The sequence below is a fragment of the Lynx canadensis genome, chromosome F1 (genome assembly GCF_007474595.2).
Source record: "Lynx canadensis isolate LIC74 chromosome F1, mLynCan4.pri.v2, whole genome shotgun sequence".
NCBI lineage: Eukaryota > Metazoa > Chordata > Mammalia > Carnivora > Felidae > Lynx > Lynx canadensis.
In genome coordinates, this window is record NC_044319.2 from 27,419,124 (window position 1) to 27,445,659 (window position 26,536).

The following is a 26,536-nucleotide window of genomic DNA, read 5'->3' on the forward strand; positions in this document are numbered from 1 at the left end:
TTTATAGAAATATGGTCATAAATAGTCCCAGGAAATCCCTCTTGAATATGCTATATTTACATTTCAATTTTATGTTGTTGGTTTGTTACTTTAAAAATTGAATATAATTAGAATAAATAACATGCTAAATGGCTTCATTTTACTTTTGAATCAGAGCCTGCTAAATTAAAACCTTTACCCCCAAAATAGCATCTTGAGTAAGCACATGCAGTTTACTGTGTTTAAATGTTTTCGTGCGATAATGTGTTTGATGTTTTCCTTTATAAAATTTGAGTGTTCTATAAATACAACTAGAGTATAACACACTTCCCTTGTACAAGCATCCCTCATTTAATAGAATTCTGAAGATGAGCAATTCATGAATTAAATAACAAATTGACTTAAATTTTTCCTTTTTCCCCATGGAACTTGAGGATCTTAGCATTGCACATACGTTATCAGATGGAGTGCCAAAGCCTTCTTACTGTGTATGTTATAGTTTAAACTAAAATGAATGAGAACACCTTTTTAATGTGCTGACAGCTATTAGTGAGATCCTAGTCCCTATTGCACAGACCTTTATATTGGGAATGGAATGGTCACAAAGACCAAGCTTCTCATTTGCCGTCATCTTTAGGATATTGGTGCTAAACTGTTCATCAGCTGTGAGTCCTAGTTGTTCGCGTTGAGTCTCCTTAGCTAACTAGGATTGAATATTTTAGTCTTTGGCTTTATGAGCTGCTGTTTCTTCACATCCAAGGATACCCTTAACAAACTGTAGGGATATAATTAGGGCAAAATGTTAGGAAATAGAATAAATTATAGTTATAATGGAGAAAGTACAAATAAGTTAAATTATTGACCATGGTTTCAAAATTAGAAATGCTTAAGGTGAACTTGAGCCAAATTACTGAAATATTTAGAGATTTCTCTGAATAAGTGGAATATTTTAGTTCTCTGTTATACTACCAAATTATCTGATGAGGTTGTCACTTTCTGTATATTAATACTACAAATAATTGTAGAGTTTGTAATATCAATTACTTTTAGAGATCTGTACTACTGGGATTCTAAAAAAATTATTACTTCTATTAGAACATTTGAAACTAAATGTTTTAAAATTTGATATGTCTAGGTGTGATTAGATTACATATGGAGAGGAACAGTTTTATACTGGAATGTATTTTCCTCTTTATAATGAAGGTTAACAGGAAGATGACCAAAACTTGTTTTGTGCTAAAGTACTGAGGAACCATTAACTCAAATCTAAGTTAATTCTTAACATTCAAGTCCTCTGTAGCCTGTATCTCTTTCCCCAACATTGTGAATCCAGGACTTACCTCTAACTTGACATACTGTAAATTTGACTCCATCTTACATGCTTTCTCATTGTCCCTCAAATACAGTTCATCTAGTATGCTTTTCTTACTCATGCTGTTTTCTGAAATGCCTTCTGTACTTTTTTTTTTAATGTTTATTTTGAGAGAGAGTGCGTACAAGCGAGGGAGGGGCAAGAGGGAGAGACCCGTGCTGATGTGGTTCTCAGACTCATGAACCGTGAGATCATAACCTGAGTTGAAATCCAGAGTCGGCCCCATTAACCAACTGAACCACCCAGATGCCCCCGTATTTTTGTTTTGTTGTTTGTAGCTCTGATTAATTCCTATTTACTCCGTGAACCTCTAGGTCACATTAATTTTCCCTTTCTGTAAATCGGGTTAAATTTATTGTTATAGTGTACAATTTAATATTTGATCTTACTTCCTAAATCCCTGGTAACCCTAAGTGTCTTGATTGAAGGTACTTCAATTAACATACCTTCAAGTGATAAGGTTTGTTTTTAAAAGAGTGATTGCTTAAAAAGTACTTACTGTGTTGAATTGAGTTGAACTGAAAAAAGGGATATTTATTAACCTAAATTATGCCTCATAAGATGGCATATATGCTTTTCGAATGTGATCTCTAACAATAATATATGTTTTCATGTGTCTTTTTGAAAATCTCCAGTTGGCTGAAAACATGCTAATTCATTGAAGGGCTTATTTGAGCCATGCTGTAGAAGAGATATTTAAAAATAGGATGGGGGACCCCAGGTGGCTCAGTGGTTGAGTGTCTGACTCTGACTTCGACTCAGGTCATGATCTCACAGTTCTTGGGATCGAGCCCTGCATCATGCTCTGCACTGACGCATGGAGGCCTGCTGGATTCTCTCTCTCTCACTCTCTCTGCCTGTCCCACGACCGTGTGCGTGTGTGCACTCTCTCGCGTCTCTCAAAATAAATAAATAAACTTTAACAAAATAAACCAGGATGTATGTTATCAACATTGATAAAAAGTTAATGTTACAGTAGACTTTTATGGAATAATACATTTAGTGTTCATGTATGTGTGTATATAACATTTTATTGTATGAAAGTTCTCTTTATTCAGTTAATTTTGCCTCCCTCAAAAAAAAGCCACTTGTTCTGATTTATCTTAGCCTCTTTCTCTTCTTAAATGATGGTAATTTTTTTTCTGACTACTGATTGTAAGTTTCCTTAATGCTGGTCTGATTATTGAGGTCTTTGAAGCAGTGACAGACTGACAGGCAAAGAGAGATGTAATTTTTTTTCAAGTCTGGTAGGCCAGTGAGCTAGCAACCTCTGATCTCTCACTGAGACAAAGTGAAATGGAGTAATTGAGACCTTTCTTCTATTAGGACTCTGCAGGTGAATGCAGATCCTTCTTGAACGAAGAGATTGAGGACAGTTCCAGCCTACCCAGAATGCTTAGGACCATAGATAGCATGTGGTGACCCCTCTCTGCTTACTAAGATAATCTATTTTCATCAGATGGTTGGGCCCCTGAAAGTTCAGGTTTTACTCCCAAGGAAATTTGTTCCCAGCCTTTGCCCCTGTACCCTATTCCTTTAGGCATACCATAATTTCTTCTAGGCTTGTTTAGTTGTTGAGTCCCTCCAGCATTTTATATGGAGGGAGAGGGAGCCAAGGATATGTGTTTAGTCTACCATCTTCCTGCTTTTCAGATAGTTTGCTGTCCCTGCTGTCTTTCTGGTGTTTCCAGAGTCCCCAGGTTTCCTAGGCTCTCGGTTCAATGTAATTCCAAATACTGAGTAAGCTTTTGTTACGGTATGATGTTATGAAAGAATTTATGTGGACTGTGCAAAAGATCAACATTTAATCAGATTCATTGTGTGAATTTCTCCGGCATTCTTCATAGTAATTGAAAGGTATAGGTTAGAAATATCTTCTAGAATTGCATGTTGTTCCTATTTCATGGTTTATCAGTCTCTTATCAAAGGAATGTTCTGCGTGTCTGCTGTGCCTGTATCCAGTGTATTCATACTCCTCATGTGCTTCTTTGGGTGGAATTCCTGAACCAACTGTATCCAAGGAGAGTTTGCCATGAATTTTCTTTGAGCTGACCCTCAATAGTAACAGAAAATACCAGAGCAGTTGCTGCAACACCGTTAATGGTCTTCTAATCTCCAGCCTTGCATGTAATTGCTGCTGTCAAATACAATTACTGTCTGCCCACGTTTCTTCCCCTGGGGGCGGTCTCCCCTGGGGGCAGGGTCGTGCCATGCCTTGATACATAGTTAGAAAATGAGACAGAGTTTCCCGAAACTTTTTGAAGGTTTTGCTTATAAACCTATCTACTTTGAAATTTTAAAACTATAAATTACCTTGCTTTTTTTTTTTTTTTATTTTTTAGAAGATGACCGGAAGAAGTCTGACAGTAATAAGAGAAAAAGAAAAAAGATTTGAAGTTTCATTGGGTGTAATTATATTTCTGAAGAATTAATTATAAATACATTTCCTTTATGGATTAGTACCATGTTGACCACAGTTCGGGAATGTAATTCTAAGCTGGTGTTAATTTTTTTTTAACAGTATACATACTAACTAAATCCCTACATAATCTAGAATTAATTCGGTTTTGTGACATTGTAGCAATAAGACAAGATCATAATGTAGTGGTTCATGATTGGAGATGATTCCTTGATTCCAGACCTGTCGAATGAACTGTTCTACATGAGTGAATTTTTCAGCTAACCAATATATTCTTAAATAGCTAAGCTTTTTTATTTTTAGGTGAAAATTCTTTCTATGTGATTATGAGTTTCCTAGCTTCTTTAAACATCGTTTATTGAACACATTTTATCATTTTCCTTACTTTTCAGGGTTTTATATTACTAATCATTGTGATAATTAATGTGATGAGCTTATAGGCTAGTGAGGATGCAGATTATTTATCCCTTCACCTACTATCTCAATACTTTATGCTCTTTTGGGTGCTCTTTTTTTTTTTTTTTTTTTTTTGAGACACCGTAATTCATACACTGTACGTTCACTCATTTGAAGGTTTTTAGTATGGTTACAAAGTTGTATAACTTTTACCACAATCAGGTATGAACATCTAAAAACACAAATGTCCATCATTGGGTGAAAGGATGCACAAAATGTGATACATGCATACAACAGAATATTATTTGACTGTAAAAAAGAATGCAGTACTGATACATGCTACAACTTGGAAGAATCCGTGTTGTTCCATGCTAAACTGTCCTAAATGAAAGAAGCCATTCACAAAAGACCACATATATTATGATTCCATCTATTTGAGATGTCCAGAATAGGCAAATCTATAGAGAAACAGATTAGTGTTTGCTTAGGACTGGGGGAAATGAGGAGACTGATAGCTAAAGAGTATGGGGTTTCTTTTTGAGGTTTTAAAACTACGTATTAGCTGTCAGTTTCAGTCTCCCCGTTCTTATTGCCAAATAATATTCTATTGTATGGAGATTCCAAATTTTTTGTATCCATTCATCCATTGATGAACATTTGGGTTGTTCCACCTTTTGGCCATTAAGAATAATGCTGTTAAACTATATGCTAACTTGGATGTAAATTAAAAAAAAAGAATAATGCTGTTAAAAAAAAGTGCTGTGCAAGGTTTTATGGGGATATATGTCTTCATTTCTCCTGGGTATATGCCTAGGAGTGGATTTGCTGGGTCAAATAGTAACTGTATGTTTAACAGTTTGAGGAATTGCCAGACTTTTTTCCAAAGTGGCTACAGCATCCTTCATTCCTGTCAACAGTGTATGAGGGTTTGGTTTCTCTACATTCTTGCCAACACTTGTTATTTTTTCACTTTTTGATTGTAGCCATTCTAGTGGGTATGAAATTGTATCTTATTATGGTTTGATTTACATTTCCCTGGTGTGTAATGATGTTAGGCATCATTGACCATTTATGTCTTTTTTTAAAAATCATGTTTCCCTTCTTGTAGGACTGTAATCTTGTAGTTAGAATTCTGTTTAGTGGTTGTCTAGACATCTCGAGTCTATTCCAACATACGGCTTTTAGCTTCTGTTAGAAGACTCATGAAAGATACAATTTAATAAGTAGTAATAATAATAATAAGGAGAATAATTAGATCAGAAGAAGAATTAATAGAAGGAGAGGATAATAAGGGATAGAGGAGATTAAGATACAAGATATATTAGTAATATATAGTTATGACAATATAATAAGTAATTGATATAGAACTAATAATTAATAATTAATTAATAATTAATAAATTAATAAGTCAGCCCAGTTAAAAAAATTTTTTTTAACATTTATTTATTTTGAGACAGGGAGAGACAGAACATGAACAGGGGAGGGTCAGAGAGAGGGAGACACAGAATCTGAAACAGGCTCCAGGCTCTGAGCTGTCAACATAGAGCCCGATGCGGGGCTCGAACTCACAAACCGCGAGATCATGACCTGAGCCGAAGTCGGCCACTTAACCGACCTAGCCACCCAGGCGCCCCAGTTTTTAACTCCGGTTATTAGAAGCTTCTTTCCATATTAGGCCAAAATCTACTTTACTGTCTTATTTTATTGTTCTTTTCACATATATCCGTATTTAGCTTCCATGCCCAAGTCCAGTCTCATCTACAGAATAGTCCTTCATTGTTTTAAGACAACTTTGACATTTCCTCTTCTTAGGCTAGGTATCCCTAATTTCTGAATTGTCTCCACTCCTGATATATCAAGCCCTTTCACCATCCCAATTCTTGTGTGAAGAAGTTTCAGTTTCTTAGTATCTCTACAGTATGGCTTTTGGAATTGTGAACAGGACTCTTTAAGACCCAGTATGACCACTAGAGAATAGAACTTTTCTTTCATTTGAGTTCTGTACTTCTGTGATGTCATTTAAAATTACTTTCACATTTTGGCAGCCACATTAAAATGTTAGTTTTTCTTAACTTCAGAGAACTAAAATCCCAAGTCTTTTTTTGTTTTAATAAATCTTTTATGCAATGTCTGTCATGAACTATGTTTAGTACTTTATGTGTCCTCATATTAAATTACATTCATCTGATTCATTATATTTTTCCAACATTAAGATTTTTTTGGAGGGCGCTTGGGTGGCTCAGTTGGGTAAGTGTCCGACTTTCGCTCAGGTCATGATCTCGCGGTTTGTGTGAGTTCCAGTCCCACATAGGATCTGTGCTGACAGCTTGGAGCCTGGAGCCTACTTTGGATTCTGTGTCTCCTTTCTCTCTGCTACTCCCCTGCTCACGCTCTGCCTCTCTCTCTCAAAAATAAAACATTAAAAAAAATTTAAAAGATTTTTTTTGGGATCATGAGTGTGTTATCTTTACGAGCTTTTTCATTGACCCTGTCATCAGGAAATTTGATTAGCATGCTTTTTCATACCTTGAGTCAACTATTGATGAAGATGGTATATAGGGATAGGGTCAAAGACTTAACTTCCAGTAGAAATTTAACTGGAGATTGATATTGATCCATTTATACATGCCTTTTGGTTAAGACAGTAATAATAAAAATAATAATTAGCTGTATTTACTGAGCTCTTACTATGTGCTGTGTGCTATTCTAAGTGCTTTACATGCATTATTTTATTTCACTCTCACCACAATCCTACAAAGAAAACACTATTTGCATTTTCTGGAAGAAAAATCCTCAAAGTTAGGGAAGTTAATAATTTATCCTAAAGTTACATAGCTAATAAGTGGTAGAGTAGGATTTCAACACAATATGTTTCATTCTAAAATTAGTATAGAACTTAAATTCACTGTCATGAAAACCTACCTATTTGAAACTGTGCCTTATTTCTTATCCATTATTCATATATTCAAAAAATATCTATTAAGTGCCTTCTGTGTACCAGGCACTGTTCTAAGTTACTAGGGTACATCAGTGAACAATAATAGACAACAATAACAATAACAATTAGGCAAAAAAACCTTGCCCTTGTGGACCTTAAATTCTACCACAGGAAGACAAGAAGACAAGATGTGTAACATACAGGAGGTATTGGATTATAGTTCTAAATAGGGTGGTGAGGGTAGGCTGTGTTGAGAAAGGCAATATTTGAATAAGGACTTTAAATTGGTAAGAAAGCGAACTACTCAGATAACTGGAAGAAAAGATTACTATTCATTCCTCTTTGAAGTTATTCTTCAGTATAGTAGGACCAGATAGTTACTTAAGATTCTTTTGATTACTGTAGAGGATCTAAATATACTCTGGGGAATGCTTCTTTATCTCTTTCTGTGCCCCGTGTATTGCAGTTTGCCTCTCTTATACCTAAATAAGAGGAAGGGCCTTATATTGGCCAAGGAGATTTTTGTTTTGAGCCTTTTGTTTCCATCCATCAGTTTGTTCTTTGATAAAACAAGAACATATTTCTCTTTTTTTTCAAGTGGGAAGCCAGAGAATCCACTAAAAGTTAAGAATATTTCTGGGTCTTTATCCTCAATAGGTTTCTTCGTGAATGAATTATAATTCCCAGAGGACATAATGTTTTTAAGTTTGCATTTCAAGAAGCTACAAAAAGAACAAAAAAAAAAAATTAAAAAAAATAGAAAGGTAAGTGGAAAAGCCAATAAAATAGAAAACAGATGTGTACTGGAGAAAACTCTGCAAAGCCAAGAGTTGGTTCTTGAAGAGATTGATAAAACCCTAGCAAGAATGATCAAGAAAGAAGAGAAAAAAGACAAATGGCCAATGTCAGGAATGCAGAAGGGACACCACCAAATATCTCAAAAAATTAATAAGTAGATCTTATGAACAACTAAATTGATTATCTGGAAAAAATGGACAGATTTTCAAAAACCCCAAATCAATAACTTAGCAAAGCTGACTGAATAAGAAATGGAACAACTGAATAGTTCCATATCTATTAAGAAATGGAAAAAAACATTCTATGCTCATGGATTGGAAGAACAAATATTGTTAAAGGAGTTGACTCTTTAGACCTTACTGCAAAAAAAACCTCTGGCCCAGATAGCTTTACTGGTAGATTCTTTCAATGTTTAAGGAAGAAATAATGCCAATCTTACACAAACTCATTTGGGAAACAGGAAGAGGTGGAACACTTCTCATTTCATTAAAAAAAAAAGTTTACCTATTTTGAGAGAGAGAGAGAGAGCAGGGGAGGGGCAGAGAGAGACAATCCCAAGCGGCTCTGTGCTATGTTGCCAGTGCAGAGCCCAATGCAGGGCTTTGCGCCACGAACATGAGATCATGAGCTGAGCTGAAGTCAAGAGGGTGCTTAACTGACTGAACCACCCAGGCACCCCTCATTTCATTTTTTAAAGACCAGAATAAACTTGACACTTAGGCTTGGCAAGAACAATACCAAAAAGGATAATACAAATCAATTGCTCACATTAACATAGGTGAAAAAAAATTTTAAATACAGTATTAACAAATCAAATCCAGCAACAAATAAAAAGAATAACATCATAATGAAGTAGATTAATTCTAGGAATGTAAGAGTGGTTTAACTTTTAAAAAGCAGTGTAATTTGTCCTATTAGGAGAAAAAAGAAAAAATCAATGATCATTTTGACAGAGGGAAAAAAGATTGAACAAAATTTAATACCTATTCATGATAAAAATTAATAGCTGCTAATAATAGAAGGGAACTTTCTTAATCTGATAAAAGATATTTATAAAAGCCTATACCAAACACTGAACTCAAATAGTTTTAATGTTTGCATATTTGTTAAATGTTTTCAGTGCCTAAGTTGGCATATCTGATGAGTTCATGAATATATATTTTAAAAGTAATGATCATAAAACAATAGATACTGTACTTCATGAGTGCTATCCATCCATACATAAGGTAAGTAACATTGATTTGTACTTGTGGATTTCCTGATGACATTAATTAATATTCTGTGTACTTAAAATATGAATTAATATAAGTTTGATTTAATTATTTGAAATCTGCTCATATCAAAACATAATACTTCTGTTAATGGGATCATACCAACCAGATTTTGAGCTGTGAATCAAAAAATGCTGTAGGTCAGTGACATGTTGCTCCATTTTATATCCATCTGGCTTGTTTGTGCATGTGACTGATGAAATGTAGGTCAGAGGCCTGCCTATAGTTGCTGCAAGGTAGTCTTGGGAAATGAGGTTAAGAGGATTGTGCTTTGGAAAGTTGAGATCCACAATATGGAAAGTTATTAACATGTTGAAATAGTATTTTAAGGACTTTGGTAAGCCACAAATAACACATGTTCACTAAACTTGTCTTGCCTTGGGGGACCTGGGTGGGTCAGTCAGTAATCTCAGGGTTGTGACTTCCAGTCTCACATTGGGGGTAGAGTTTACTTAAAAAAATAAGTAAATAATGGGGCGCCTGGGTGGCGCAGTCGGTTAAGCGTCCGACTTCAGCCAGGTCACGATCTCGCGGTCCGTGAGTTCGAGCCCCGCGTCAGGCTCTGGGCTGATGGCTCGGAGCCTGGAGCCTGTTTCCGATTCTGTGTCTCCCTCTCTCTGCCCCTCCCCCGTTCATGCTCTGTCTCTCTCTCTGTCCCAAAAATAAATAAATGTTGAAAAAAAAATTAAAAAAAAAATAATAAATAAATAAATAATCTGGTCTTGCCTGATCAATCTTTGTACCTCTCTTTCGTGAAATCATCCATCCATCCTATTAAGATGGTTGGTTGAATGGCAAAAGCAATGGAAAAGAGAATGGAATGGAAATACACCTAGTTTAAACTTAAAAAGAAAGAAATACACCTAGTCTAGCACTACTAATTTTTATTTGTATATTCCCATTCACTTATTCCATCAAAAATCATGTGTGATTATTGGAATTCTAGGAAGATGGCTATAGCCGTGGCTCTGGCATAACATCCAAATATTTTTGAATATTCCTAAATGTTTCCTTAATGGAATAACCAGGATAACTTAACCAGAAACTCTTAAGCAATATCTGTCAGATAAAATTGGGACAAACCATCAAGATTGGTGTAGCATTGGGATCTCCATAGGATGAAGCAGTAGGGAGTCTGACCTGAGAATGGCATGGTCCTAAAATTGCCAACAGCTAGTTTAGAGGATTTTGCACACTTCATGTCTGAGTACAAAGGATTTTTTAGAGCTGTCTGGGCTCTGGAGCTTCCAAAATTAACCAAATTCCTCTTCCATTATAAAACCTTATACTACAAGGAATCTGCTGGAAATTTGATCACAACCAAACAAGACATTGACAGTCAAGACAATAGGAAAAAAACAGATAAAAATGGAGAGGGGATCAGGGCCAAGCAATCTTGAAAGTATCCCCGAAGTCAGATTTTTAAGTACTTTATGAAAACAACAGAAAAAGGTGTAAACCCCAAGATCTATCCTGATCCACATTTCAGTCTTAAAAATTCAAGAACATTTATTTCATGTAAAGATGAGTAACAGAAAGGATTGTGATTGAATCCTACAAATCCTAAAAAGTTATTATAATTCAGAATTGTATTTTTTTTCTTATAATCCACAAGCTGTATATTGGTGAAAATAATAAAGGTATGCTAATATTTTTATGGGTCTTGGTAAGATTGCAGTATTGCTTTCCAAAGAGTAATACCATCTTAGAGGCTTCTGGGAAGATGGCAGTTGTAGGAGGATGCTGGGCTCACCGTGTCCTGCGGATCACTTAGATTCCACCCACACCTGCCTAAATAACCCAGAAAATCGCCAGAAGACTAGCAGAACGGATTCTCCAGAGCCAAGCGTAGGCAAGAGGTCCACGGAAAGAGGGTAGGAAGGGCGGAGAGGCGGGTGCGCGCTACACGGACTGGCAGGAGGGGCAGCCCGCCGGCAAAGCAGAGCCCCAGAGTCTGGCTTGCAAAACGGAGGGGCCCGATGGAGTGTGTTCTGACAGCCAGCTGGACTTAACATCTGGAATGTTATAAGTTAACAGATCTGCTCGGAGAACGGGAGGGCTGGAGGACAATGGGAGGGAGAGTTGTTGAGCCCCGGACAACAGAGCGTAGCTTGGCGGGGAACAAAGGCACTCGCCAGCGCCATCTCCCTCGCCCATCACCCAACCAAATCCCAAAGGGAACCAGTTCCTGCCAGGGAGCTTGCTTGCACTGCACAAACACCCAACGCTGTGCTTCTGCGGATCCATCCCTCGGCGGGTCTGACTCCCTCCTGGTGCCGCAGGGCCCCTCCCGAAGTGGATCTCCGAAGGAAAAGCGAGCTGAGCCTGCTCCTCCTGCCCATGTGCACCTTGCCGATCCACCCCAGCTAATATGCCAGATCCCCAGCACAACAAGCCTGGCAGTGTGCAAGTAGCCCAGACAGGCCACACCACCCCACAGTGAATCCCGCCCCTTAGAGAGGGGAAGAGAAGGTACACACCAGTGTGACTGCGGCCCCGCCCACCAGCGCAAGCTATTCAAGACAGCACAGGGGAAGTGCCCTGCAGTTCCGCACCACTCCAGGATCTATCCAAAATAACGAAATGGACGAATTCCCCTCAAAAAAAACCTCCAGGAAATAACAACAGCTAACAAACTGATCAAAAACGATTTAAACACTATAACAGAAAATGAATTTAGAATAATAGTCATAAAACTTAATCACTGGGCTTGAAACAGTATAAAGGACAGCAGAGAATCTATTGCTACAGAGATCAAGGGACTAAGGAACAGCCAGGAGGAGCTAAAAATGCTATAAATGAACTGCAAAAGAAATGGAGACGACCATGGCTCGGATTGAAGAGGCAGAGGAGAGAATAGGTGAACTAGAAGATAAAATTATGGAAAAAGAAGAAGCTGAGAAAAAGATTAAAAAATCCAGGAGTATGAAGGGGAAATTAGAGAACTAAGTGATGCACTAAAGAGAAATAATCTACGCGTAACTGGTATTCCAGAGGAGGAAGAGAGAGGGAAAGGTGCTGAAGGTGTACTTGAAGAAGTCATAGCTGAGAACTTCCCTGATCTGGGGAAGGAAAAAGGCATTGAAATCCAAGAGGCACAGAGAACTCCTTCAGACGTAACTGAATCGATCTTCTGCATGACGTATCATAGTGAAACTAGCAAAATACAAGGATAAGAGAAAATTCTGAAAGCAGCTAGGGATAAACGTGCTCTAACATATAAAGGGGACCGATAAAACTAGTGACGGATCTCTAATGAAACTTGGCAGGCCAGAAAGGAATGGCAGGAAATCTTCAATGTGACAAACAGAAAAAATACACACTGAGAATCCTCTATCCAGCAAGTTTGTCATTCAGAATAGAAGGAGAGATAAAGGTCTTCCCAAACAAACAAAAACTGAAGGAATTCGTCACCACTAAACCAGCCCTACAAGAGATCCTAAGGGGGATCCTGTGAGACAAGTACCAGAGACATCGCTACAAGCATGAAACCTATGGACATCACAATGACTCTAAACCCATATCTTTCTATAATAACACTGAATGTAAATGGACTAAATGTGCCAACCAAAAGACATAGGGTATCAAAATGGATAAAAAAACAAGACCCATCTATTTGCTGTCTACAAGAGACTCATTTTAGACCTGAGGACACTTTCAGATTGAAAGTGAGGGGATGGAGAACTATTTATCATGCCACTGGAAGTCAAAAGAAAGCTGGAGTAGCCATACTTACATGAGACAAACTAGACTTTAAATTAACGGCTGTAACAAGAGATAAAGAAGGGCATTATATAATAATTACAGGGTCTATCCATCAAGAAGAACTAACAATTATAAATGTCTATGTGCTGAATACAGGAGCCCCCAATATATAAAACAGTTACAAACATAAGCAACCTTATTGATAAGAATGTGGTAATTGCAGGGGACTTTAATATCCCACTTACAACAATGGATAGATCATCTAGAAACATGGTCAATAAAGAAACAAGGGCCCTGAATGATACATTGGATCAGATGGACTTGACGGATATATTTAGAACTCTGCATCCCAAAGCAACAGAATATACTTTCTTTTCGAGTGCACATGGAACATTCTCCAAGATAGATCACTTACTGGGTCACAAAACAGCTCTTCATAAGTATACAAGAATTGAGATCATACCATGCATACTTTCAGACCACAATGCTATGAAGCTTGAAATCAACCACAAGAAAAAGTCTGGAAAACCTCCAAAAGCATGGGGGTTAAAGAACACCCTACCAAAGAATGAATGGGTCAACCAGGCAATTAGAGAAGAAATTTTAAAAATATATGGAAACAAACGAAAATGAAAATACAACAATCCAAACGCTTTGGGATGTAGCAAAGGCAGTCCTGAGAAGAAAATACATTGCAATCCAGGCCTATCTCAAGAAACAAGAAAAATCCCAAATACAAAAACTACAGCACACCTAAAGGAAATAGAAGCAGAGTAGCAAAGACACCCCAAACCCAGCAGAAGAAGAGAAATAATAAAGATCAGAGCAGAAATAAACAATATAGAATCTAAAAAAACTGTAGAGCAGATCAACGAAACCAAGAGTTGGTTTTTTGAAAAAATAAACAAAATTGACAAACCTCTAGCCAGGCTTCTCAAAAAGAAAAAGGAGATGACCCAAATAGATAAAATCATGAATGAAAATGGAATTATTACAACCAATCCCTAAGAAATACAAGCAATTATCAGGGAATACTATGAAAAACTATATGCCAACAAACTGGACAACCCGGAAGAAATGGACAAATTTCTAAATACCCACACTTCCAAAACTCAAACAGGAGGAAATAGAAAGCTTGAACAGACCCATAACCAGCGAAGAAATTGAATCAGTTATCAAAATCTCCCAAAAATAAGAGTCCAGGACCAGATGGCCTTCCCAGGGGAGTTCTACCAACATTTAAAGCAGAGATAATACTATCCTTCTCAGCTATTCCAAGAAATAGAAAGGGAAGGAAAACTTCCAGACTCATCCTATGAAGCCAGTATTACTTTGATTCCTAACCAGACAGAGACCCAGTAAAAAAAAGAGAACTACAGGCCAAATCTCTGATGAATAGGATGCAAAAATTCTCAATAAGATACTAGCAAATCGAATTCAACAGCTTATGAAAAGAATTATTCACCATGATGAAGTGGGATTCGTTCTTGGAATGCAGGGCTGGTTCAACATTCGCAAATCAATCAACGTGATACATCACATTAATAAAATAACAGATAACCATATGATCCTGTCAATTGATGCAGAAAAGCATTTGACAAAATTCAGCAACCTTTCTTAATAAAAACCCTCGAGAAAGTCGGGATAGAAGGAACATACTTAAACATCATAAAAGCCATTTATGAAAGCCCACAGCTAAACATCATCCTCAATGGGGAAAAACTGAGAGCTTTCCCCCTGAGATCAGGAACACAACAGGGATGTCACTCTCACAGCTGTTGTTTAACAGTGTTGGAAGTTCTAGCATCAGCAATCAGACAACAAAAGGAAATCAAAGGCATCAAAATTGGCATAGATGAAGTCAAGCTTTCACTTTTGCAGATGACATGATACTATACGTGGAAAATCCAATAGACTCCACCAAAAGTCTGCTAGAACTGATACATGAATTTAGCAAAGTTGCAGGATACAAAATCAATGTACAGAAATCAGTTGCATTCTTATACACTAATAATGAAGCAACAGAAAGACAAAGAAACTGATCCCATTCACAATTGCACCAAGAAGCATAAATACCTAGGAATAAATCTAACCAAAGATGTACAAGATCTGTATGCTGCAAACTATAGAAAGCTTATGAAGGAAATTGAAGAAGATATAAAGAAATGGAAAAACATTCCGTGCTCATGGGTTGGAAAATAAATATTGTTAAAATGTCAATACTACCCAAAGCTATCTACACATTCAATGCAATCCCAATCAAAATGGCACCAGCATTCTTCTCGAAGCTAGAATAAGCAATCCTAAATTCATATGGAACCACAAAAGGCCCCGAATAGCCAAAGTAATTTTGAAGAAGACCAAAGCAGGAGGCATCACAATCCCAGACCTTAGCCTCTACTACAGAGCTGTAATCATCAAGACAGCATGGTATTGGCACAAAAAACAGACACATAGACCAATGGAATAGAATAGAAACCCCAGAACTAGACCCACAAAAGTATGGCCAACTAATCTTTGACAAAGCAGGAAAGAATATCCAATGGAAAAAAGACAGTCTCTTTAACAAATGGTGCGGGAGAACTGGACAGCAACATGCAGAGGTTGAAACTAGACCACTTTCTCACACATTCACAAAAATAAACTCAAAAGGATAAAGGACCTGAAATGTGAGACAGGAAACCCATCAAAACCCTAGAGGAGAAACAGGAAAAGACCTCTCTGACCTCAGCCGCAGCAGTTTCCTTCCTTGACACATCCCCAAAGCAAGGGAATTAAAAGCAAAAAATGAACTACTGGGACCTTATGAGATAAAAAGCTTCTGCACAGCAAAGGAAACAACCAACAAAACTAAAAGGCAACCAACGGAATGGGAATGACATATCGGACCAAGGGCTAGTACCAAGATCTATAAAGAGCTCACCAAACTCCACACCCGAAAAAAAAATTAATCCAGTGAAGAAATGGGCAGAAAACATGAATAGACACTTCCCTAAAGAAGTCATTCAGATGGCCAACAGGGCACATGAAAAGATGCTCAACATCGCTCCTCATCAGGGAAATGCAAATCAAAACCACACTCAGATATCACCTCACGCCAGTCAGAGTGGCCAAAATGAACAAATCAGGAGACTAGATGCTGGAGAGGATGTGGAGAAATGGGAACCCTCTTGGGAATGCAAACTGGTACAGCACTCTGGAAAACAGTGTGGAGGTTCCTCAAAAAATTAAAAATAGACCTACCCTATGGCCCAGCAGTAGCACTGCTAGGAATTTACCCAAGGGATACAGGAGTATGATGCATAGGGGCACTTGTACCCCAATGTTATAGCAGCACCTCAACAATAGCCAAATTATGGAAAGAGCCTAAATGTCCATGTCTTTATGAATGGATAAAGAAATTGTGGTTATATACACAATGGAGTACTACGTGGCAATGAGAAAGAATGAAATCTGGCCCTTTGTAGCAATGTGGAATGGAACTGGAGAGTGTGATGCTAAGTGAAATAAGTCATACAGAGAAAGACAGATACCATATGTTTTCACTCTTGTGGATCCTGAGAAACTTAACAGAAACCCATGGGGGAGGGGAAGAAAAAAAAAAAAAGAGGTTAGAGTGGGAGAGAGCCAAAGCATAAGAGACTCTTAAAACTGAGAACCAAACCGAGGGTTGATGGGGGTGGGAGGGAGGGGAGGGGAGGTGATGGGCATTGAAGAGGGCATCTTTGAGATGAGCACTGGGTGTTGTATGGAAACCAATTGACAATAATTTCATATATTAAAAAAAAGTAATACCATCTTACAAGGTCATTAGGACTATTTGTGAGTACCTGTTTCACTACAGTTTTGCCAAATTGGATAATTTGTTATCCTAATGGAATTAAGTTTCTCGCTCATTGATTTAATTTGCAGTTTTAAGTATTTTAACATTTGTTTTTTATTTAAATTCAAGTGTAATTAGCATACAGTCATTCATTTCAGGTGTATAATGTGGATTCAACAGTTCTTTAAAAAGTTTTTTTAATGTTTATTTATTTTTGAGAGAGACAGAGACAGAGTGTGAGCTGGGGAGGGGCAGAGAGAGGGTGACACAGAATCTGAAGCAGGCTCCAGGCTCTGAGCTGTCAGCACAGAGCCCAACGCAGGGCTCAAACTCACAGTCTGTGAGATCATAAACCAAGCTGAAGTCGGATTCTTAACCAAGGAGCCACCCAGGTGCCATGTCTGCAATTCTATACATTACTCAGTGCTCATCACAAGTGTACTCTTAGTTCCCTTTACTTATTTCACCCATCCCCTTCCCCCCCCCACCACCACCTACTTCCCCTCTGGCAACCACCAGTTCATTCTCTATATTTAAGAGTCTGGTTTTTTGTTTGTCTCTTCTTTATTTCTTATATTCCACATATGAGTGAAATTATATGGTATTTGTCTTTCTCTGACTTATTTCAGCAAAAACACTAATTCAAAAAGATCTATGTACTGCTGCGTTTATTGCAGCAGCATTTATAACAGCCAAGGTATGGAAGCAACCCTAGTGTCCATCCATAGGTGAATGGATAAAGAAGATCTAGCATGTATACATATGTGTGTGTGCACACACACACAATGGAATATTACTCAGCCATTAAAAAGAATGAAGTGTTGCCATTTACAACAACATGGATGGATCTAGAGGCTTTAAGTTGCCTTTTTATTTTATTTTATTTTTTTTAATTTTTTTTTCAACGTTTATTTTTGGGACAGAGAGAGACAGAGCATGAACGGGGAAGGGGCAGAGAGAGAGGGAGACACAGAGTCGGAAACAGGCTCCAGGCTCCGAGCCATCAGCCCAGAGCCCGACGCGGGGCTCGAACTCACGGACCGCGAGATCGTGACCTGGCTGAAGTCGGACGCTCAACCGACTGCGCCACCCAGGCGCCCCTAAGTTGCCTTTTTAAAATAATGAGACATGTTAAATGTTTTCCCAGGTATTGGTAACATTATTGATATTTATGTGTATATATGTGAGTAAAACCCTAAACCTCTGTGTAACTTCAGGTATTTAATTATTGCCTGCTTATAACCATGGTCTGTTTATCCATTGGCTCCTAATGTTTTTCTTATATATGAGGTTGTTCAGTTATATTGCTTATAATATTATAGAGATATAAGTTGTTTGTTTAAAACATAGCTACTTCTTATTTTTACCATATTCTTACAGAATGGTGTTTTAAGTATTTGAATGTTGATCTTTTATGATTTTCTTTGGTGCTTAAATCTAAGAAGATTTATATTTTCTGAATAGATACAAATATTCAGAATAATTTTCCAAAGAACATTTAAATATTAACCATTGTTTCTTTTCTAGAAACTCATAATGAGTTTAATTTTGCACGAGAGACATTTTAAGCTAGCATTAAGTAAAAATACTGCATAAAGATAAGTGTGTTACATATTATACAGTGGAAGCTGGGCATGTGTACAATTGATCATCTTTATACCTTTGTTTTACAGTAGCCTAGAACCAAGACAGTTGACAATAGCCGGGAAATTTAGAAGACAAAATTAATGTATTTATTCTTAAATTTCATTATAGAGTGTAAAAGAGCAACTTACTGTTTTTCGTTTCGTTGTACAGTGATAAAATTTATTTGGTGATTATAAGGGTTCTATAAGAGTTCTATTAACCATATTAATTATCTGGAGAAATTATCATATATTTTGGTGATACAGGTTAAAGTATTTGGTTAAAAGTGTGTTTTTCAGTTTTTAATATATTTTTAAGTTATTTTTTGATAGGGAGCAAGAGAAAAATATGAGTGGGGGAGGGGCAGCGAGAGAGGGAGAGGGAGAGAGAGGGAAAGAATCCCAGGCAGGCTCCACATTATCAGTGTGGAGCTGGATGTGGGTGGGACTCAAACTCACGAACCGTGAGATCATGACCTGAATTGAAATCAGACATTTAACTGACTGAGCCATCCAGGCACCTCATCAGTTTTTTTTTATATTTTCAAAAATCTACATTTTTGAGTTAGTGTTATAGTATATACACAAAAAATAGTGGACACTACTGAAATTTGGAGGTTTGGATAAAATACTTGCACATATTCTCCTTTTTTTTCTTTGATCTAAAAATTATTTTCCAATTGTAATTTAAGCATTTCTAGATAATCGACATTGATATTATTAAATATCCATTGTCGGGGCGCCTGGGTGGCGCAGTCGGTTAAGCGTCCGACTTCAGCCAGGTCACGATCTCGCGGTCCGTGAGTTCGAGCCCCGCGTCGGGCTCTGGTGCTGATGCTCAGAGCCTGGAGCCTGTTTCCGATTCTGTGTCTCCCTCTCTCTCTTGCCCTCCCCCGTTCATGCTCTGTCTCTCTCTGTCCCAAAAATAAATAAACGTTGAAAAAAAAAAATTAAAAAAAAAAAAAATATCCATTGTCGTTAAGGTTTTAGGAGTTGAATTTTTTAAAATATACTGTTTGTAATTTTAAGAGAAACTAAGGTTAAAAACACATAGATTTGGGGCACCTGGGTGGCTTAGGTCGGTTAAGCGTCTGACTTCTGCTCAGGTCATGATCTTGCAGGTTCATGAGTCGAGCCCACGTCGGGCTCTGTGCTGACAGCCAGAGCCTGGAGCTGCTTCAGATTCTGTGTGTGTCTCTCTCTCTGCCCCTCCCTGTTCATGCTCTGCCTCTCTCTCCTCAAAAATAAATAATAAAAACATTTAAAAATTTTTTTAAAAAAACATAGATTTATGCAATTTATCTTTCTTGTGAAATTTTAGAAGTATTACTGTTATAAATTATAGCAGCCAACAATATTCTCATGGTAATTTTTTTTAACACTCATGACAGACAATAGCTGAGATGAGGTTAATATTATAACTTTTTATGAAGTTTTATTACGTTGAGAGACAGCAGGAGTCGGGGAGGGGCAGAGAGGTTGAGAGAGAGAATCTCAAGCAGGCTCTGTGCTGCTAGTGCAGGGCCCAGTGTGGAGGACACTGGCGATCATGACGTGAAGCAAAACCAAGAGTTAGAGTTCAACTGACTGAGCCACCCAGCCACCCCACTATTCTTACTTTTACATTTGGAAATAAATAAATACTCATGTTTCAGGGGAAAAAAAACTACAATGAATATTGGTAAGGGATTATTAGAAAAATATTCTTTTTAAGGACTTAGAACTATAGTATTGGTCATGTAATTGATTAAGTTCATAATTTATAATAAATCAGCTCCAAAAAGTTGATATATGTTTAATTTTAAAGTTTCCTTTCAAATTATGTGTTTAATTTTTAAAACCAAAGTTAAGAAAGTGAACAGAATTTAATTCAGAATATTATCAGTATATAATAATGGCTTCTAAAGTAGCCTGGAGAGGTGACATAGTTAAATGAAAGAGCAGAAGCTTTGGATATCAGAAGATCTTGTTTGAATCTTGATTTTGCCACTTACTATGTGGCACTGAGTACTTCATTTCTCCTATTTTCAGCTTCTAATCTGTAAAGTGTAGGTACATTTCATCAAATATAAAGCAGACAGTTATTAAGTTCTTGACATTTAAAAATTCTGTGTCGTAAAATTGGTATATTTGTGGGCTTTTTTCTTAGCATTCTAGAAAATAATGGTACTCTTTATAATTGATGTCTTAGATTAAGTGAATACAATAAAATGCCAACTTTCTAGAATTGTTTTGAAGTTGGAATTGGATAATATATATAAAGTGCAAAGCACATGGAAGACACTCCTTAAGTTCTATTCCTTTTTCTTAATGATAGAGTTACTATGTTAAGTTTTTTATTTGTTTATTTGATTTTGGGATTGGTGGTTTTATCAGGAGATTCAGAAGTTTAAGGGTATTAGAGGAAGACTCATGGTTCAATAATATAAGTCCCCACATCAGAACGTCTTGTATCTGTATTACTGAGACACTTTTGCTTTGAAGAGATGGCTGTATTTTGGCTAGTGATCATTATTATTAGCTAACGCTTATATAGTGTCCTCTTTGTGCTGGGCCACTGTTCTGTTTTACATACGTATTTATACCTTAAAACACCCATATGAGATGGGTACTAATATTCCTATTTTGCAAATGAGGAAACTTGGACAGAGAGGTTAATTTATCCAAATTTCTACAGCTAGACCTACAAACAGTAAGGCAAACAAACCAATAAAAGAAAAGCCAAACACGGTAGCACATGGAAGCAAGAAACCCCCCTCCTTGCATATATTAGCCTGATAATCTTTGGAATAGTTATTTTTCAGTTGGAAAAGAATGCTTCACAAGGTTTTAAATCTGGACTCTGCAACTAAGGTGGAATCTGAATCAAGTGATAAAGATTCAGCCAACAACTTATCCTTTCCCCTTTGAGTGAAGGAGCATTTCAGTGTCTCAAATAATATAGTCTGAGGCAATATAAGAATTGGCAAATTTTATCCTATTGGCTGCCAGTTGGAGTCTCTTTCTTTAACTGCTGATGTAACATAAAATAACTTAATGGATTTTGAGTAGAGAGAAATGGAATAACTTCTTAAGCCTCTATGAGAAACATCTCATTGGAGGGAAATAGAAGGATAAGGTAGCCAAAGTTTACCCCTTCTTGTAGATGAAATAGATGGAGAGTAAAACTAATGCATCTTTGGCAGCTTTATTCTGAATTCAATCTGATAATGGCAGACTTTTTTAAAATATTATTCTGCTTAAAATACAGCCTTTTCCCTCCTCCACCAAAAAGTTGACACCAGCATTCTAACATGCACAACGCTTCAGAAAGAAGAAATTAATCCCAGGAAGAAGAAGTATATACTATAATCAGATGAGTCTTTTTTTCCTAAAGATTTTTAATTAAAACTAAACTATGCTTTATATACAAAGACATTTATCATATCTTCGCTTATGTGTGAAAAAGTGAAAATAACCTAAAAATTGTCAGATAATGGATAAGTAAATTATGCATGGAATATTATGTTAGATTTTAAATTAATGTGTGTGGGACTTCTGGGCATTGTGGAGTAATGGTGACAAGATTTACCCTTTTGTCTTAAACTGGAAGAAAACCAGGCACAATAGATGAAAGATAGTGATTTTCAGACATTGTACTAAACTAGTATAAAACTAGGAAAGAAAGAGAAACAAACAAAATGAGCCCTACAGTTGCCTCAGCTTATGGCCAGGAAACAATTTCCAAGCTGTAGTCCAGGGAGGAGGGTCCAAAAGAATCTTGACTCTCTTACTACTTTGAGCTGGAAAATGCAGGGCTGAAACTGGAGAGGATGTTCTTGCATAGAAAAGAGAGTTTTAAAGATGTACAGAGGGGTCCTTTGGCTGAATACTAATCTGTGTGTGAGAGAGGAAACTAACAAGCTGAGGAAAGAAATACAAGAAAGCAGTAAGCCAAATAATTCCTGGAGCTGACACATTTCATTTCATACTAGTCAGAGTGGAACAGAAAATTTAGTATATGGGACATAATGTTTTAGAGGCATCAGAAGGATTTCTGTTTAGTAGTTGAAGCTAAATTAAGCTTGGATTAAAGGCTGCTCTGCCTCTGCCTTAACAGAACTTTAAAAGTGAGCCTTGAAAGGATCAAATTGATTCCACATAACGAATTCATACCAAAACAAAGTCTAACATAATTAAAAGAACACAAACAACATCAAGCAAATGATTAAAAATTCACAATGTCTGTTTTACAAAAAAAAGTAAAAGTCTTTCAGACATGCAAAGATGGCAGGAAAAATATGACTCCTAACCTGGAGGAAAACCTGTCAATAAAGCAGATGCAGAAAGATAGAGATGAGAAAATTATAAAATATATTTTATAAACCAAGAAAGTTGAGGAAGACATACAAACATAATGGGTAAGAGAAATAGGAGATACAAAGAGACCCAAATGGAATTTCTAGAGATGACAAAAATAATTTCTAAAATGAAAATATACTGCATAAGATTAACAGCAAATTATACATTGCATAAGAAAAGATCAGTACTTGAAGATGTAGCAAGTGAACCTAATAAAATGAAGCACACAACATAGAAAGGACTGACTAAAAAATGAACAGAGCCCCAGTGAACTATGGAAAATATCAAGCAGTGTAGCATGTATATAGTCCCAGAAGGAAGTGAAAAGCAAGAGAGAGGAAAAGATAGGAGAAAAAAAAAACCCAAAATATTAATGATAGCTGAAATGTTAAACATTTGATGAAAACTTATAAACCGGAGTTTTCAGCCTTTGCACCATTGACATTTAGGGCTGAATAAGTTTTTGTTGTAGAGGGCTGCCCTGTACATTGTAAGATGTCTAGCAACATCTCTGGACTCTACTGTCTAGATGCTTATCCGACTGGCCACCCAGGCACCCCATAAACTATGGACTGTAATTAATTACATGTACTACATTAATGTAAGATGTTAATAACAGTGGAAAATTTGGGAGAGGGAAGAATATGGGAACTTTCTGTACTTTCCACTCGATTTTCTGTAAACCTGAAACTCTAAAAAATAAAGGCTATTAAATAAAAAAAAAAAACTGTGCTCATCCCTTTCCAAAATACCATATAATTCTTAATTATTAGTATGTGTTTTCACAGCAAATAATTGCCAAGCAGATCACAGGTGTTTTTCTAAATTGCCTATTCACATTAAGAGGTTCAGTGAATGACACCAACAGAACTATGATGTCTTGTGAATAACCTTGTGTTCTTGCTTCTGTCTTGCCCCCTAAAATATACTAATCAGCCTTCAGCAAAGAACACGAATACATAAATTCTGTAACATTCTAAGCATACCCTCACACTAAGGCCTGTGCACTGGCTGTTTCCGGTACCTGGAACAATATTCCCTAGATATTTGCAAGGCTCACCTCTACCCTCTTTTATGTCTTTACTCATATGACCTTCTCAGTGAGGCCCTCCTGACCTTATTTAAAATTAGTTCTCTTCCCCCACATTAATTTTTTTTCCATAGCACTGATCATTTTTAATATTAGAAAACTTATTTTCTCACTCTCTCAGACATTACATAATTTCAGTGTGTTAGTATTATCCTGCAATTTGCTAGATTTGTTTATTCTTTCAGTTTCTGTGGTCTATATGTGTGTATGTGGGAGGGATCTTTAGGATTTTCTGCATATAAGATCATGTCATCTGTGAATGGAAATATTTATTTCTTCTTTTCCAATTTGAATGACCTCTTTATTTTCCTTGCCTAATTGCTCTGGTTAGGATTTCCAATACGTGTTGAAAAGAAGTGTTAAGAGTGGGCATCCTTCCTTTGTTCCTGATCTTTGAGGAAAAACTTTAAGTTTCTCACTATTGAGTGTGCAGTTAGCTGTTGCTTTTCATATTTGGCCTTTAGTATGTTGAAATAATTTCCTTCTATTTTGGGTTTATTGAGTGTTTTTTTTTTTTTTTTTATGAAAGGGTGTTGAATTTTGTCAATACTTTTTTCTGTACCAATTGAGATGGTCATGTAGCTTTCCTTCATTTTGTGATGTTTTTCATGTGTTAACCATACTGTCCTTACGTTCACAGGAAAAGTCCCACTTGGTCATGATATGTAATCCTTTTAATGTATTCAGTTTGCTAGTATTTAGTTGAGGGTTTTTCATCAGTATTCCTCAGATATGTTCTGTAGTTTTCTTCTAGTTTCTTTGTCTGGCTTTGGCATTAGGGTAACGCTGACCTCATGAAATGAGGTTAGGTATGTTGCCTCTCTTCAGGTTTTTGGAAGAGTTGAGAAGGATTAGGTTTTAATTCTTTAAATGTTTGGTAAAATTCTTTAGTGAAATGTTCTGGTCCTGGGCTTTTTCTTTTTTGGGAGATTTTAAATTTCTGAACCAATCTCCTTAATGGTTATAGGTTTCTTCAGATTTTTTATACATAATTGTATCATGGTAGGTTCTATATATCTAGAATTTATGTATTTCTTCTACATTACTCCAACATGTTGGCATATCATTGTTTATAGTAGTCTCTTAAAATTCTCTTTCATTTCTGTGGTATAGTGGTAAAGTCTCCTTTTAGTTTCTGATTTAGTTGTTTACTCTTTTTTCTTGGTTAATCTAGAGCAGCTCATTTCTTTCTATCACAGAATAATATTGTATTGTATAGATATACCACAGTTAGGTTCTCTGTTCATCTGTTGAAGGACATCTTAGTTGTTTCTAGGTTTTGCCAGTTATTAAAAAAAACTGCTTTAAACATTGATGTTTTGTGGATATAAATTTTCAATTTGCAGGGGCGAGGGGGGGTCAGTACCTAGAAGCAGAATTACTGGATCATATAGTAAGATTATATTCAGTTTTAGAAGAACTGCCAAAACCCTCTTCCAAAGTGGCTGTTCCATTTGCATTTCCTCCAGCAATGAATGAGAGTTCCTGGTGGCTTTACATTTTTACCAGCATTTGGTGTTATCAGTCTTTTGGAATTTAGCCATCTATTGAGATGATCATATGATTTTTATCCTTCATTTTGTTAATGTGGTACACGTAGATTTTCCCCTCTGTATGTTCTTGGAGTCTGTTCTTTGTCAGGAAGCTGCGTGACGCACCCTTTCCTTGTTTTCAGTCTTGTCACTCATTTAGCAAGCATCTCTTGGACACCATCTGTGTTCAACTTTATTGTACTAATGGAGTATGTATTTAGAACATAATTGCGTTGAATAAAATAGGTTCTCCCTATGGTATGTGCTTTTTTAGTATAAAGAAAACATTCTCTATTCTGGAAATTCTTTGGCAGCATTTATTCTCTAAGAATGGTCTTCAGAGAAGAGAGGGATCTGGCATTACTTGGTGCTTCTACTTGCCAGCATCAACTAGTATACCTTGTCATTAAATTGTGACAGGAATTATTTATGATATTGTAGCTTTGTTTCTGTCATAAATTGGTAACTGCATCGATTCATCTCAAAAATTTCCACCCTTTCTCAAAACTGGTTTTCCCAGTGATCTCAGGAACTAATAGAATATGCTGTCTCCAAGACCTTTTTCCTTTACCCAGTGGTTCACAAACCAAAAGTAACCACAGAAAGTGACAACAATAAAACAAAACCTCTTTAAAGAACAGGGGGAGGGGTGGGGAACCAGGTATATGGGGATTACCTATATTTTTCTGAAGTGAAACTAGTTAATTAAATTAAACAATAACAGTATTAGTTTCTTTTTTTTATTATTTTAAAGTTTATTCTTGAGAGACAGAGAGTGAGCACATGATCAGGGGAGGAGCAGAGAGAGAGAGAGAATCCCAAGCAGACTCTGCATTGTCAGCGCAGAATCCAACATGGGGCTTGAACCCACAAACTGTGAGATCATGACCTGAGCTGAAATCCACAGTTGGATGCTTAACTAACTGAACCACCCAGGCACCCCTGTTTTTTTTTTTTTTTTTTTATTTTAGAGAGCAAGAGAGAGAATCCCAAGCAGGCTCCACGCTCAGTGCAGAGCCTGATGCAGTTCTCAACCCCATGACCCTGGGACCCTGACTTGAGCCAAAATCAAGAGTTGGACGCTTAACTGACTGAGCCACCCTGGCTCCCCTAAAAGTATTAGTTTCGATTCTAAGACATTTATGTTTAGAATTTTGATTTTGGCAGGGTGTCCTGGCCCTAAAAACTGTCATTATTGCAGGAGATGTGGGCTTTTGCAGAGATTGCAATTTGAACCTTTTAGACAA

At 36.8% G+C, this 26,536-nt stretch overlaps 1 protein-coding gene across 2 annotated transcripts in view; it reads left to right on the forward strand.

The window, feature by feature from the left end:
• The window catches only part of ACBD6 (acyl-CoA binding domain containing 6), a 205,634-nt gene that overhangs the window by 42,785 nt on the left and 136,313 nt on the right, over positions 1-26,536 (forward strand). The gene's annotated exons all lie outside the window — the stretch shown is intronic.